Below are 13,093 nucleotides of genomic sequence, written 5' to 3' on the forward strand. Positions count from 1 at the left end.
AGCTTCTAGGTGTTTAGAGGCCAGAGTGCCAAAAAGTCCAAATTGGAAACACTTATTTTACCCATCCATCTTGCCTTCTCCCACACAGCAGCTTTCTGAGATGAAGTGCTCATGAGCTTGCCGTCAGCCCTAGCTGGTACCAGCAGGGAATGGGGGTCTGTTCTGGCTCGGCGTAGCAGGTGCCCGTGCAATGCAGTTCACTCTCCATCTGCCTCACAGCTCTATTAAATCATGCCTTGAAAGGCTGACATTCAGGGCCCTCTGCTCGTTTTGGTGGGGACTTTGCTGAGATGGACCTCAGCCTGCCTGAAGATGGAGCTCACCGCCTTAGCAGCTGGCAAAACCCAGCTCCAGAGAAGAGGCAGAAGTCATCAGCCCAGAAACTGGCCAGCGTGGGTGGCCCCACAGTACCTTGCTCAACTTTGCTGTCACATTCACAGCTCTATAACCTCTCCTCTAGCAGACCTTCATGGCACATGAAGCACACACTTCCATAAATAACATTAAAACAATTCTACTTCTGTGTGGGACAAACTGAGGAGAGGAGAGGAGAGGAGAGGAGAGGAGAGGAGAGGAGGGGAGGGGAGGGGAGGGAAGGGAAGGGAAGGGAAGGGAAGGGAAGGGAAGGGAAGGGAAGGGAAGGCCAATGCAATAAGTCCAACATCTTCATCATGGGATCACAGCAAGTATATCATCTTTTATCATGGAAGGACCACACTAAAGCCAGGGATGAAGCCCAGGCAGGCTGGTTTTGCAGCTGAACACAGCCACGAGGCTCCACATGGGACCTCCCACCACCATGCTGCCCCAGTGGATCCATGCTGATGGAATTGGGAAGCAGGCACGGATGCCAGTGATTTACTGGGAGTGCAGGAGGCTGCTCGCTTTAATATATGGCACATATGGCATGAGAATGTTAATGGAATTTGTACTGTAAAAAAATTATCTCCACACAAAGTATGGAATTACTTGGGAGGATTTATGCAACAGACATAAAATCCAGTGGAAACAGTCTAACCTTTCTGAGGCTTATTAAGTTTTCTCTTTATTTATGGAAATGTCTTAATTTATGCAAGGTGAATGCCAGAAAAAATGCTATAGATTTAGTCAGAACCTAGCTCTTGCTATTTATAGACTTTCATAGCTATATTCTGCTCTTGTTTACATCAGGAATAAAATTATTTGAAGTCACTGGGCCCAAACCAAAATCATCTACCTGATTCTGTTGAATGGGTACCAGCACTATGGTATCAGTTGACCCTAAAATGATGCTAATAATGAGCAAAAAAATGTGACGAAAAAAATGTCAATAACAAAGAAGCTAAAAATATTTGCTTTGTATCCTGCTTACCCTTGTTGTGTATGTTACATTAAATATACATCAAAGTAACACTCTTCCATCCTTGCCTGTGGGCAAGCAGTAAAATGCAGGACTCCCTGAGGACAACAGGGTTTCCCTGGGACCCCCAGGACAGGATGGTACTTACTCCTTGGTGGCGAGGAGGATCTTTAGCCAGGTTACTAAAGAAAAGATGACACTTCAGTAACCACGCTGTCTCTCCATCGGTGCTTACCCCACACCCACAGTTTCAACCAAACTGTGACAATGTCCTTCAAAAAATTGTTTATACAAGTGTCATGAAAATCAGAGAGGCATAAATCAGTGCTCTGGTGAGAGGAGACAGAGTGTCCCCAAGGGTTACACCATCTCTGGCAGGACTGGCCAGCCAGGGAGGACACTATCAGCCAGCCACCAGGAGTGTCACACACAGGGTGGCATTTGTAGCACCGGCGGAGGAGGTGGATGCAGGGGAAAAAAATGCACAAATCCATTGGAAAACAGACTTCTGTTCCTCATCAGTCAACACGTGTTACTCGGTGCATCTAAATCCTGCATGAATTTCACCCTGTACTTTTCCACAGCTGTATCACTGAAGCATCTTAACTTCTTACAGACACTAACGAATGCAACCTTAAAATACCCCCCTGCGGTCAGCTGGGGTTATTAACTGGAGGTGACAATAAATGAGCTCCAGCAAATCTTGCTCCGGTGGCTTCCGACACTATCACCCCACTCATCTGCTTCAACTTCTCCCCAAAGTCACCGCCGCGCAGCTGGCAGAGGTGAACCGGGGCTGGGTCCCGAGTGCCTCCAGTTTCCCAGCCCACATCCCAAAACCAGGCAAAACAGCACCGACAGAGGCTGGCATCTTGTAAAAGAAACTTGTAAGTCAGTGTCCCCGAAGCCCGGCGCATAAATGCAGGAGGAAATCAAAGGACATTGGGCAGAGAGTCTCTGGCCTGGCCTTTGAAGACCTTGCCCCTGGAAATGAGTTTGAAGTGAAACAGTGTGTCTTTTCCTCTGATTATTAAAAGCAAAGGATTTTTAAAGCTCCCTGATGAGGAACTGTCCTCGCCCCATGGGGCAGGGGAGAGTCCAGGGTGGGGGCAGCCAATAGGAGGGGGAATTTGGGCCTCAGAGTCCAGATTTTGCCACTCTGGGTGATGTGAGCAGAACGCGGCATATCCTGCTGGAGAACCGGTCCCTAGAGGGAGGCACAGACCCAGACTTTCTCAGCGGGTTTCCCTGCTCTCTCCAGCCAAGGCAAACTAGGGTCAGCTCCAGGCTTTGGAGGCGCGTTCTCTACCAGGCTTTTGGAGCATCGCTCCCACCCTCACCAGCACCGCTTCTGCTTTCTTTGTTGTTACCCCCCACCTGGTGCCATTTTCCCCACCTGAGCTGTGTCTCACTCCTCTCCTCCCTTCTCCATCCCCTGCTCCATCTCCATCTCAGTTCTCTCATACCCCAATTCCCATCCCAGCTCTTCAGGCTTTGCACCTCTCCCCACTGTGACCAAATCCTCTACACCAAATTTAACCCCCAACTCTCATTTAACCCTTTCATCCCTCCGCTCCACACACCTCCCTGTGGCAGCATCCCAGCATGGTCCATCCCTCCCGCATCCACCCTGGGAGCACGGAGAGCACCGGGAGACAGTCCCCAGGCTGTGCCCAGCATCCCAGCGGGACGGGCAGGGAGGGGGAAAGCCTGGTCAGTAAAGGTCCCTCCCATCACCCTCTGGAGCGGTACACACAACACACAGGGACTGTGCTGGGCGCTGGCAGAATCCCTTGGGAAAGGATCTGCTGGGCCCCCCTGTCTCTCTGCTATGCACACGTGAACTGAGACTTTTCAGGCTTATCATTTCACCCACTCTGGGGGTTTAAATGGGGGTGATTCAGCCTGGAGAGCCTCTCTGCCGTCAAACTTGGAGCTTCCACTCCAAAGCATGGAGTTTCTTCTAGGCAAAACATCCACAGCAATTTCTATAATATAGATAAATCACCTGCTTTTCTCTAAATTTATTCCCAAGAATAACTGCATTCTGTCAGCTGAAAATTTGCATTGCTACGTACAAGCAAATATAATATGACCATGTGTATGTACCAGCCACAAGCTGAAAAACTTCCGTGCAAAGAGCTAATGTTTGATAAAGTTATAATCAAATGAAAACCATAATCTTACCATGAAAAATGTCCAGAAACCTTAACTTCAGACATCATAGTCTGTATTACTTACAACAGGATAAGGACTAATTTCTACATCATTCTGTATCACAGAGAAATCTGAAAACAATGTTCATATTTCATTTATTCTTCACTCCACCAAAACTCCCTTTCAAATCAAATCAACGTTAGCTGAAAGTAATGTTTTGCCACAAAAAAAGGATCTTCAGATTTGTTCTGCTTCCATCATTTCAGTTATACTTTTCACAATTATTTTGAATGATGCCCTGCAAATCCTACCCTGTGCTACAAAACCGCTTCAGCATCTCCCGTCTCTCTGAACTCATTTGTTTTTCCTTTGCCGTCGTCTCATCAAACTGTGCAACACAGTCATCTCTGCCTCTCCTATAGCACACATCGACCCAGAATAAATAGAGGGAAAATATTAGTAAATGTGATTCTTTTAACCAGGATCTTACGCGTGCTCTCTAAACGGTATCTGATGTGGCGCGTATGTAGATCTGCCTTTGAAATTGTCATTTAGGGGAGATGCCTGGAGGATTCCCATCCTCTGAGTTTGCCAACACCACCAGCATTTCACTACAAACACATTTAGACAGATGGGTGGGCAGGACGGCTTTTACAAACTCCCAGCCGGGACTTTTGCAAAAGCTACGTTCGCCTGCTTAACGGTTACAAAAATGGAAAAGAAGAGGGTGGAAAATGTAATAAGCAATCCATCTGCGTTACTGAGCAGTTTTAATTGCTTGTGCATCGCAGCTGGCACGGTGGTATGGCCCCGCACGAGGGCGGAGGGGGCTTGTTGCTGCAGAAGCACCATCGCTGAGCCCTGCAGAGCCACCACAAAATCCCAGCTCAATTCCCATCCCCATTAACAGCAAAATATGTAGAACAAAGGTGCTGAAAGGATATAGCGGGCTTTTCTCGTTGCCCTGTCAGAGGGGTTGTAAAAATGAAGTTCAGCTATTTCAAGGATGTGGGATCAGATCCTCACGTCAAGTCCATCTTGTCCCAGCTGCTCTGCTCCCAGGTTCATTTGATGTCTTGCTCGTTTGCTGACAGCCCGGTGGGGTCCATGGAGACCTCTTGGCTGGTTTCAGTACCATCCTTGTTATTCATTATACACAGTTTTAGACTTAGGCAGTGTTTTACAGGACACGTAAATCCGAGGCAGGGGGCCTGCCACAGTTAATGCAGCAGCCGTGACCCTGCGAACACCAAAACCATCACTCAGTGACTCCAGCGAGGGGACAGGCAGGTGGCACTTTGGATAAAGGCTCTACAGCACAAGGACCTGACTCCCTGACCCCTCCTCACATTCCTATTGTATATTAAGATATATTGTATTAATATATATATTGTATATTTATATTGTCTTATTCACCCATGCATGAATTATCTAGCCCACTTCAGCCTCCACGGCAAGGCATGTGTCCTGACTCCACCTGCCAGGGCTCCCAGTGCTGGTGTTGATGAAGCAGTCTCCCAAAAATAACAAGCCAAATCTGACTTTCCTGACTCTGTGGAGTTTCCCAAGGAACTCGAGGGGAAAAAGTATCAACACAAAACCTAAGCGCGGCAGCAGGGCTTGCACCAGCAGCTGTAGTCACACTGGAGGGCACAAATGAGGAGCAATTCAGCACAGCCAGAAGAATAACAAAAGCAGGACATCACTGCACTGCCAACAGCAGCTCACAGAGGGGTGTAACCGGTGCCTTTGGCTCCTTCCAACTCCCAGGCTCTGCTTCGCACCCTGCTGCAATTTGCTGCTGTTGGGTTGTTCAGCTCCCTCTCCACGAGCATCCCGGCTACCGGGCTGTGTTGTGACCCCACTGCATCTGCTTGCTTGTAGGTACTGTAGCACAAAGGGGCAAAACCCCAGTGTTTAGTCCTTCCATGTGTAATGCTTGTGGGTTTGGGGTGGCGAAGGTATGATGGGTGAAATTGTCCTTGTCCTCAGGGCAAACAAAGATCCAGATTCAGCTACAGTTCTCCAGGCAGGGTGATCTACGTGCTTGACAAATCTTGGTTTGGGCCCCTCAGCATCAAAGTGAGAAACAGCTTTAATCAATCACCCTAACTAATGATGGAGAAATGGGAAAAATTAAAAAGACCCCCAAAATCTGAGAGTATTTATTTCCAAGGCAGTATTTTACAATAAAGATTTGAAGGTTTAAGTGCCTGATCATTTAGATAGGCACTCTCTTTGCAAATCTCTTGCAACAATAAAAAAATAGGAGGTTGAAATAAAATAATTTAAAAAAAAAAAAAAAAAAACAAATAAATGCAGCTACAGTGACAAGACACTTCACTGGCCACTTTAGTTTCGTGAGCTCATGCTCAGCCCCATGGCCAGGCAGACATGGGAGACAGAGCTGGGACTCAGCCAACAGAAGGACCCTGAGGAGGAAAGGAAAGGAGGTTTTATGGTCCAAATCCCCCGTACCTCGGCCTCCTGGCACATTGGTTGTCAGCAAGGTGACTGAGGGGCACAGGGCACACAGAAGGCTGCTCCAGACAGGAGGGAGCTGGGCACAGGTAAGCACAATTCACCAGCGGTGGTTGCAAGGTGCCACAGAAAGACAAAATCCCGCTGTCAAGCCGGCGCTGGAGAACTTCTGGACTCGAACATTGTTTTAAGAAGGCAAAACCCCTGCTCAGGAGACCGTGACGTGTCCGAAGGCTGGCAGTGGCACCCGTCGCACGTCACTCAGCCCGTACGCAGAGCCGCACAAGGCTCCCTTTGAGAGACAGCTCTGCAGCGGGAGCCGAGCTGGACAGCCCGTCCTCAACACAGATATAAAAAGGGAAACAAAGCGCTTCAAATTTGTCATTGCCTGTTCTTCATCTGTGCGATCCGGCTCATGTTTTGCTTTAGCACAGCAATATCCTCTGGGGTCTCCTTATAAACCTCGCTGGGGAGCCGTGCCTCCTGCACCGTGGCCGTTCCCACCCACGTTCCCAGCGCCTGCAACAGGGCCACTGCAGGGACCCTGGCCCCAAATCCTCTTCTCCTTCTCCCCATTTCCCGTAAGAGTTGTTGGCCTTAAATCAATGCTGACTTAAATGTTTTAATCACCAGTACAGAGTTCCTCCTCCTGGTTTTATTAATTCATCAACAATTTGGGATACTTTGCATATTAGCATCAGCACTAGCTTACGCAGTGGCCGTCAGAGGTTGAACTTGTCACAGCTGCATCCCAGTGTCACACCAGTAGTCCTTTTCCAGGTTAACTGGCCCAGGCGTGCTGCACACACCGTTGCATAAAGCTCCGGTTTTACCTCTCCGGCAGCGTGAACCAGAAGGCGGCTTTGCTCCTGAGCTGATGTCCTTACGCTGGCAGTGTGGAGCCTCCCAAGCTCACGTCAGACACCCCGGCACGCTCGCACCAACCAAGCCCGACACAGCACGGGCAGCCTGGAGGGCTAGGTATCAGGATGAGTGCAGACAGCTAAAAATAGTTCAGAAACTGAGAAACCAGGGCGTCCACCCGGACACCAAGCAAGCGACTTCCTTCCTTCCAGGGAGCACATGCAACCTGTGTCTCTGCAGAGTCAGGTGGAGAAGAAGGATAATTCGGAGCACCCACATCACTGCTGTGCTCCGGGGGAACATCTCTCTCCATCACCTATAGAGACAGTCAGAAATCAAGCCTTTAAATCAGGGGCCTGAAATCAGACAGCATGAATAGCCCCTGTGTTTTTATTTACTGTGTCCACCACTTTGTTATTCAGTAAATAATTTTATTTAGTAGCTCATATTAGAGAAAAAGAGTTTTATACAAAATTAGAGCCAGAACACCCCTTTACACATCCCAGGCTATGTTGCATGATAAATTTGGCTGGCCAGGCCTTTACCTCCAGGTACGGAGGGAGCCCAACACATGCACAGCCCCATGCCCGAGACTCTCGGGGTTTGCCTGGGGGAATTACACCCCCTCTGGGGTGGGATGCCGTGGCCCTCACTGCCCAGTGAGACCCCCCTGGCATCATGCGTGCCGACTGCTGTACTTGGATGTCACAGCTCTCACCAAATCACACTCAGTTTCCTCAGTGTCCCCAAATCCCTATAGTGCCAGGCAAGCTAATTTAAGCTTTTAAGTGTCTGCCAGAAATGGTTTCCTCCTCCCTGCCCTCAGCTTTGCTCCCCATAAAAAGGCACAAAATGGTGTATTTTGAACACACTGATGCACATCTATAGGTGAACTGTATATCATCCTATAAATTGGGAGTTAAAGATTTCTAACTCTCGCAGTAGCACCAAGACAGCAAATCCACAAAGAGATACATCCTCTTTTCTGTTTCTCAGTACGTCATGCTTGCTTAAATCCCCAAAAATGCCTGGTAATCACCCCAGCTATGTTTCCAGTGGTACCAGCATGTGCAACGCAGTCATACAAACCCTCAGAGCTGGGCTCCCCGGAGCTCTAGATGTCTGCAGAAGGACTGACCGACTCCCCTGCCACTTGGCCAAGCAGCGACGTGACCCAGTGACTCTTCCAGGGCCATGGTGGGAAGGAGGGAGCTGCACTACAGAGCTGGGAAGGGCTGCGTCACACCACGTCCCTTCCAAACCCATCAGGACCTCGAGCAAATCCCCTAATCCCCATCGGTGCTCTGAGAGCCGGCACGGGCAGCCGAGAGCCATGAGGACGGCTTCAGCCACTCCGTGCTCATGCTGCTCAGCCATGGGGATCCCCGACAGCACAGGTTAATGAGCTGCCTGTGTTTCCTAATCCTCTGAGCAAACTCTGCCGGGAATGATTACTAGCCCCCAACAAAGGTCGTGCTCTACCAGCACTCCCTGGTCATTGCACTGGGACATGTTTTCTTTACACTTGCACGTAGCTGCCGAGGCTCCATTATTTCCCTGCATTTGATTTCTGACAAAGCATTTCTGTTGGTAAATACCCGCTGCTTCGTGCTGAGCACTGCTTTCAACCACCCTCCCTGCAGCTGCGGGAGAGGAGAGGAGTCAGCTAAATCCACATCCAGCCTGGGTAGTTTCCGTAGACATTGGGAACCCCTTGGACCTTGGAGGAAAGGACCCGCAGGAGCTCAGCCCATTTTCAGGCACAGCATCTGCTCTCCAATACAGGTGACACGTGCACTTGACTCTGCAATCCCCACTGCTTGATCTAGCACTGGGAAGGGGAATTCATCAGTGCACTGAGGGGTTTCAGTTCTAAGCAGGTAAGGCTTAATACGGGTGATCAGGAGGAGAAACAATCCTTTAAAATGGAAAACAAAGATGAAGAAAGGAGTGCTTTTAAGTCGCAGCCTGCAAAGCCTGGTGCTGGGGTGCCCTGGGGACCAGGATGGCTCCTCTCCTCATACCTATGCAGCTCTGCAAGCGAGCAAGGCAGCTCCCACCTGACCTGCCGCTGCCCTCACCCACTCCGCAATCATTTTTCCAGGAATCTCCGTTTCCTCCGTTATCATCCTCCCACCAAGTCTCTTCTCTGTCCTTTGATCCTCTTTTTTCCTCTCCCAGCTGCGGGATGTGATGCTTTCCCTCTTTGCTGGCAGAGAGGCCCCGTTCTCCGGCAGTATCGGAGCTGCTTGTGTGGAGTGCTGGTGACATATTGTGGCTGGGCTGGTTAATCACACATATTCCCAAGAGCTATCAAAGCTGGTTGGAGCCGAAATCTGATCTAATGCAAAATACTCATACTGCCCCCCAAAACCTACACAAACCAGCGAGGGCTGTAGTTATCCACATGCCATAGGCTTAGCCTTTCTGCCTGGTACGGTTAAAGGTTGAAGTCTGAAGGGTTCTACACTACTGATGTATAATTACATACGTGCATGGAGTATTATTTAACACACTAGCTTGACTTCAAAAATATTCTGATTTAAGCTTGAACCTGATGATATTTACATATAAAATTCTCAGCTTACCACTGCTGGCGGACCCTACAGTTCAGTAACACTCTTAATTAAGGCCCTGATGGGGCTCCGTGTTTAAGGTTATGCTTAAATCTATTGACTTAATAAAATTAAATATGCATAATTATTTATTGCTGACTAGTGCAGACACGTGTGTGTAACCTATTCCGTTCACTCTCACTCTATGCACTTCTGGGGGCAGACCCTGGCTTTGTGTTTAATTTGTGTATCATCAAACAGAATGGTGGGGCCAGGCTCTTAGGCACTACAAGTAAGATAATCGTTTAACTGACATCATTGTACTGATTTAAGGCAAAAGAACTTCTTGCATGCGAAAGCACGTGCATAAATTGTTATCATTTTATTTGTTAATTGTTATCAATTGTTCAAGCCTGTGTTTATGAACTTTACCAACCCAGAGCCTAAATATACCCAATGTCAGCAGGTCGAGGGCAGTTGCAGCACCTGCGAACCCTTCCAGCAGAATGTATTCAGGCTACAGCATAGCTGCACAGCGGTACCCGGAAAATATTCAAGTCCTTCCTAGTGACCTCATGCCAAACTGACGTTTCAGAAATGCGATATCAAGTCATTTAAATACTGCCAGTTTATGCAGCATCTCAGTTATCCTTTAATATTATGCTTACTTTTTTCCCAAAGAGAGTGGTGTCTAATCATGTCAGGATTTTCTTAAGTAATTCTGCCCCAGGGTAAAGAGTATTTTTTTATACAGCAGCAACGGATCTATATGGCTTTAAGAGGCAGATTCTCCTAACACTCAGGGCCTGGCTTAGAGGAGGCTCCTGAACTGATTCTGTCAAAAAGCGTTTGCATTTTCTTCAGGGCAAGTTAGAAAAGGGAAAAAACCTAAATGCGTTTTGACATTTGTATTTCGAGTGTTATCTGTCAAATATGCCAGGACCAGATCACAAATTTCCTAAAGATTGTTGTGGCTATCCAGCCTATCAATAGCAATCTGGAGCTCACATACGATCCAGGCGGAAAGGCACGTTGATAGAGTGCAGTGACAGATTTCACATTAGGACAGAGGAGAAATAGGGGGCAGCTAACAGCATCTTTAAAATTGCATATGGGTCTTCTCGGTAAGTGAGGTCTGACAGGCTAGTTTGCAAAAACCAGAGAGGAAACAGAAACCAGAAGGTTGCCCGAGGCCATGGCCACGCTACCTGGAGCTGATCAGTGGCTTCGTCACACGTGTCTTTCGTCCCTTACATTTTCTGCTGCTGTGGGCAAAATTACTCTGTAGGAAGCCTTGACCTTTCACTTCCTATTTATATGTTATTTTTGAGCAACGGATCTCTTCCAGTCCCCGTTTCTCTGAAACCAGCTAGGGGCAGAGGGACTATGCAGGGAAAGGCAAGCAATTCCACCGGGGTCTGAGGGATGCTGAGGAGCAGAGCCGTCCCAGGACGGGCATCCCCACCTCCTGCAGAGCCCCTGCCCTGGGACGGGCTGCAGCACTGGCCTGGGTACCTGCTCCGGCAGGACAAGCAGCACTTACGGGGGACACCCAAGTGCAGCCTTGCATATGCCTGTTCAAAATCAGCGGCAGCAGAGGACAGAGGCTGCTTAGATTTTACATTGGTTCATCTATTTAGTCCCCCAGGTTTGTTATTGATTCCACCTGTGACATTACACAAAAGCCCCCATCGACTACAGGACCATTTAGGATGATTTCTGATACTCCAGCAGCATCAAATTAGATCTGCTTCAAGGTGATCTGCCAGCTCTGCCTCTCCATCACACAGCGCGCAGCTCCATCCAAAGCACCCTATTCTAATACTCCGTTTTAATACCGTGCAGAGAGGACATCTGCAGGTCCCATTATTAGATGAAATTAAAATTCATTGTGCTGGTTACATTCCTAGGTATAATGTATTTGCACCACTAGTAAAACAGCGAGAGCCCACCAAAGGCAAGACGCCGTGCATTGTATTAGCTACATTGATTTGTAGATGAGGAGTGCACGAAGTGATGGCACACTGTACTCTAACATTACAGTGAAAATGCCAATGAAATGTAATGCTGTGTAGAGAGACGTGAATTGTTCCGAGTATATTAATAGTCGGGCTGAACATGGGGAAAAGGTGTTGGTGTGTTTGTTGCTGAAAGTTCTTGAGATCCCATGTGGTAAAGGGATGCTGGTCTGTTTGACTGCGGGTGACATTATCCTTGCTAAGAGCGTGCCTGTCCCAAGGTTTTCCAGGGATCATCAATTCCCTGAGTCCTGCTACAGATGCTGTCAACCATTTAATTATGGATGCTTAATCACTGGCGGTGGATTAGCCCCTGGTCTCCTCCAAACACAAGCATGTACGTGCAACAAAATCTGAGTTTCAGAGCTCAGGCAGTGAGCTCCCAGGTAGCTTCGATTTCCCATAAGGTTGTCCCTGCACGATGAATACCTTTCCGTCACATCCAGGTGGATGGGAACAGGCTTCAGCAGCTGTTTGCTGCTCACACAGTGAATCCTTCTTCAGACCCAGGGCAGGGCCTGGCCCACAGGAAATATTCTGCAGTGGACTGCATTTTCGCAAGGTTTGAGAGATCGCTTGAGTATGCGATGAGCTGAGGGACCAGTTCAACATGCAATATTGCAGGAGGCACCACGATTCCCCCTGTGCCATATGACATGGAGCATATGTGCCATATGCATCTTACCTCCCCCAGGATTTCTGGGGGGGATGCTCTGCAAAGCACTGAATCTTAAAAACAGTTGACGCTGAGCACCAGACCTTCTTTTCCCTCCCAGTTTAATTCCATCCTGGTCCTGGCAGCTTCTGCCCCCACAGCCTCTAACTTACACTGCGCACAAATACTAAGCTTTTGTAATCCTTCCTCTCCAGTGGGTCAAGATATTAATCACTGACAATGCAAACGGGAATCATTGGCCATCACAAGACTGATGGAGTCCCCGGAGGGTAGGTGGGATGGCGAGGTGGCACACAGAATGACTCTTAAAATATAGCTACCATCTATTTCATAGTATTGATAGATTTGAATATCAGCTGTGTACCTGTTATGAATAGTTTACAAAACTTAAGGGACTTCTAATATCCATGTTTTAGCTGTAATTCCACTTTCCTACCAAAATCTAATGTCTTCTGAATCCTGTGTCACTGCTGACATAAACAGCTCCTCTTTCTCCATTCAAAAGAGGCAAAAATAACCCATCGATAATAAGGAATATAAAGGGTAGATTCATTTTTTAGCATCAGCAGGATGCCACAGCCAGGATATAGAAACAGATGTGAGTGCCATGGCACGGCCCCATTGCCTGTGCTGCAGGGAGGCATTGCTGCAGAGCAAAATGGAAACATTTCTCTTTTTTTTTTTTTTTTTTGTGGAATCAGAGGGTTTTACAGGCATCATAACCACTGGGAATAAACCATACAGGGCAATAAGGGGCAGTTTGGCGACTTGGCAGGAAGAGAGCAGCAAGCACACTTGCTGGAGCAGTAAGCCAGACCATCCTGGGCAGCAGCAGCCCGAGCACTCAGCCCTGGGACAAAAATCAGCCTCTTGAAAAGACTCCAAACTCATCCCAGCACAGTCAGAACCCCCCCGGCCACCCCTGCACCTCCCAGGGCTGCCCTGACTTCAGCCCAGCACTGGCCTCCGGGCTCACCCAAACATCCCTGCGAGATGTGTGTTG

The sequence above is a fragment of the Pygoscelis adeliae genome, unplaced genomic scaffold, assembly GCF_000699105.1.
Source record: "Pygoscelis adeliae isolate BGI_AS28 unplaced genomic scaffold, ASM69910v1 Scaffold227, whole genome shotgun sequence".
Classification (NCBI taxonomy): domain Eukaryota; kingdom Metazoa; phylum Chordata; class Aves; order Sphenisciformes; family Spheniscidae; genus Pygoscelis; species Pygoscelis adeliae.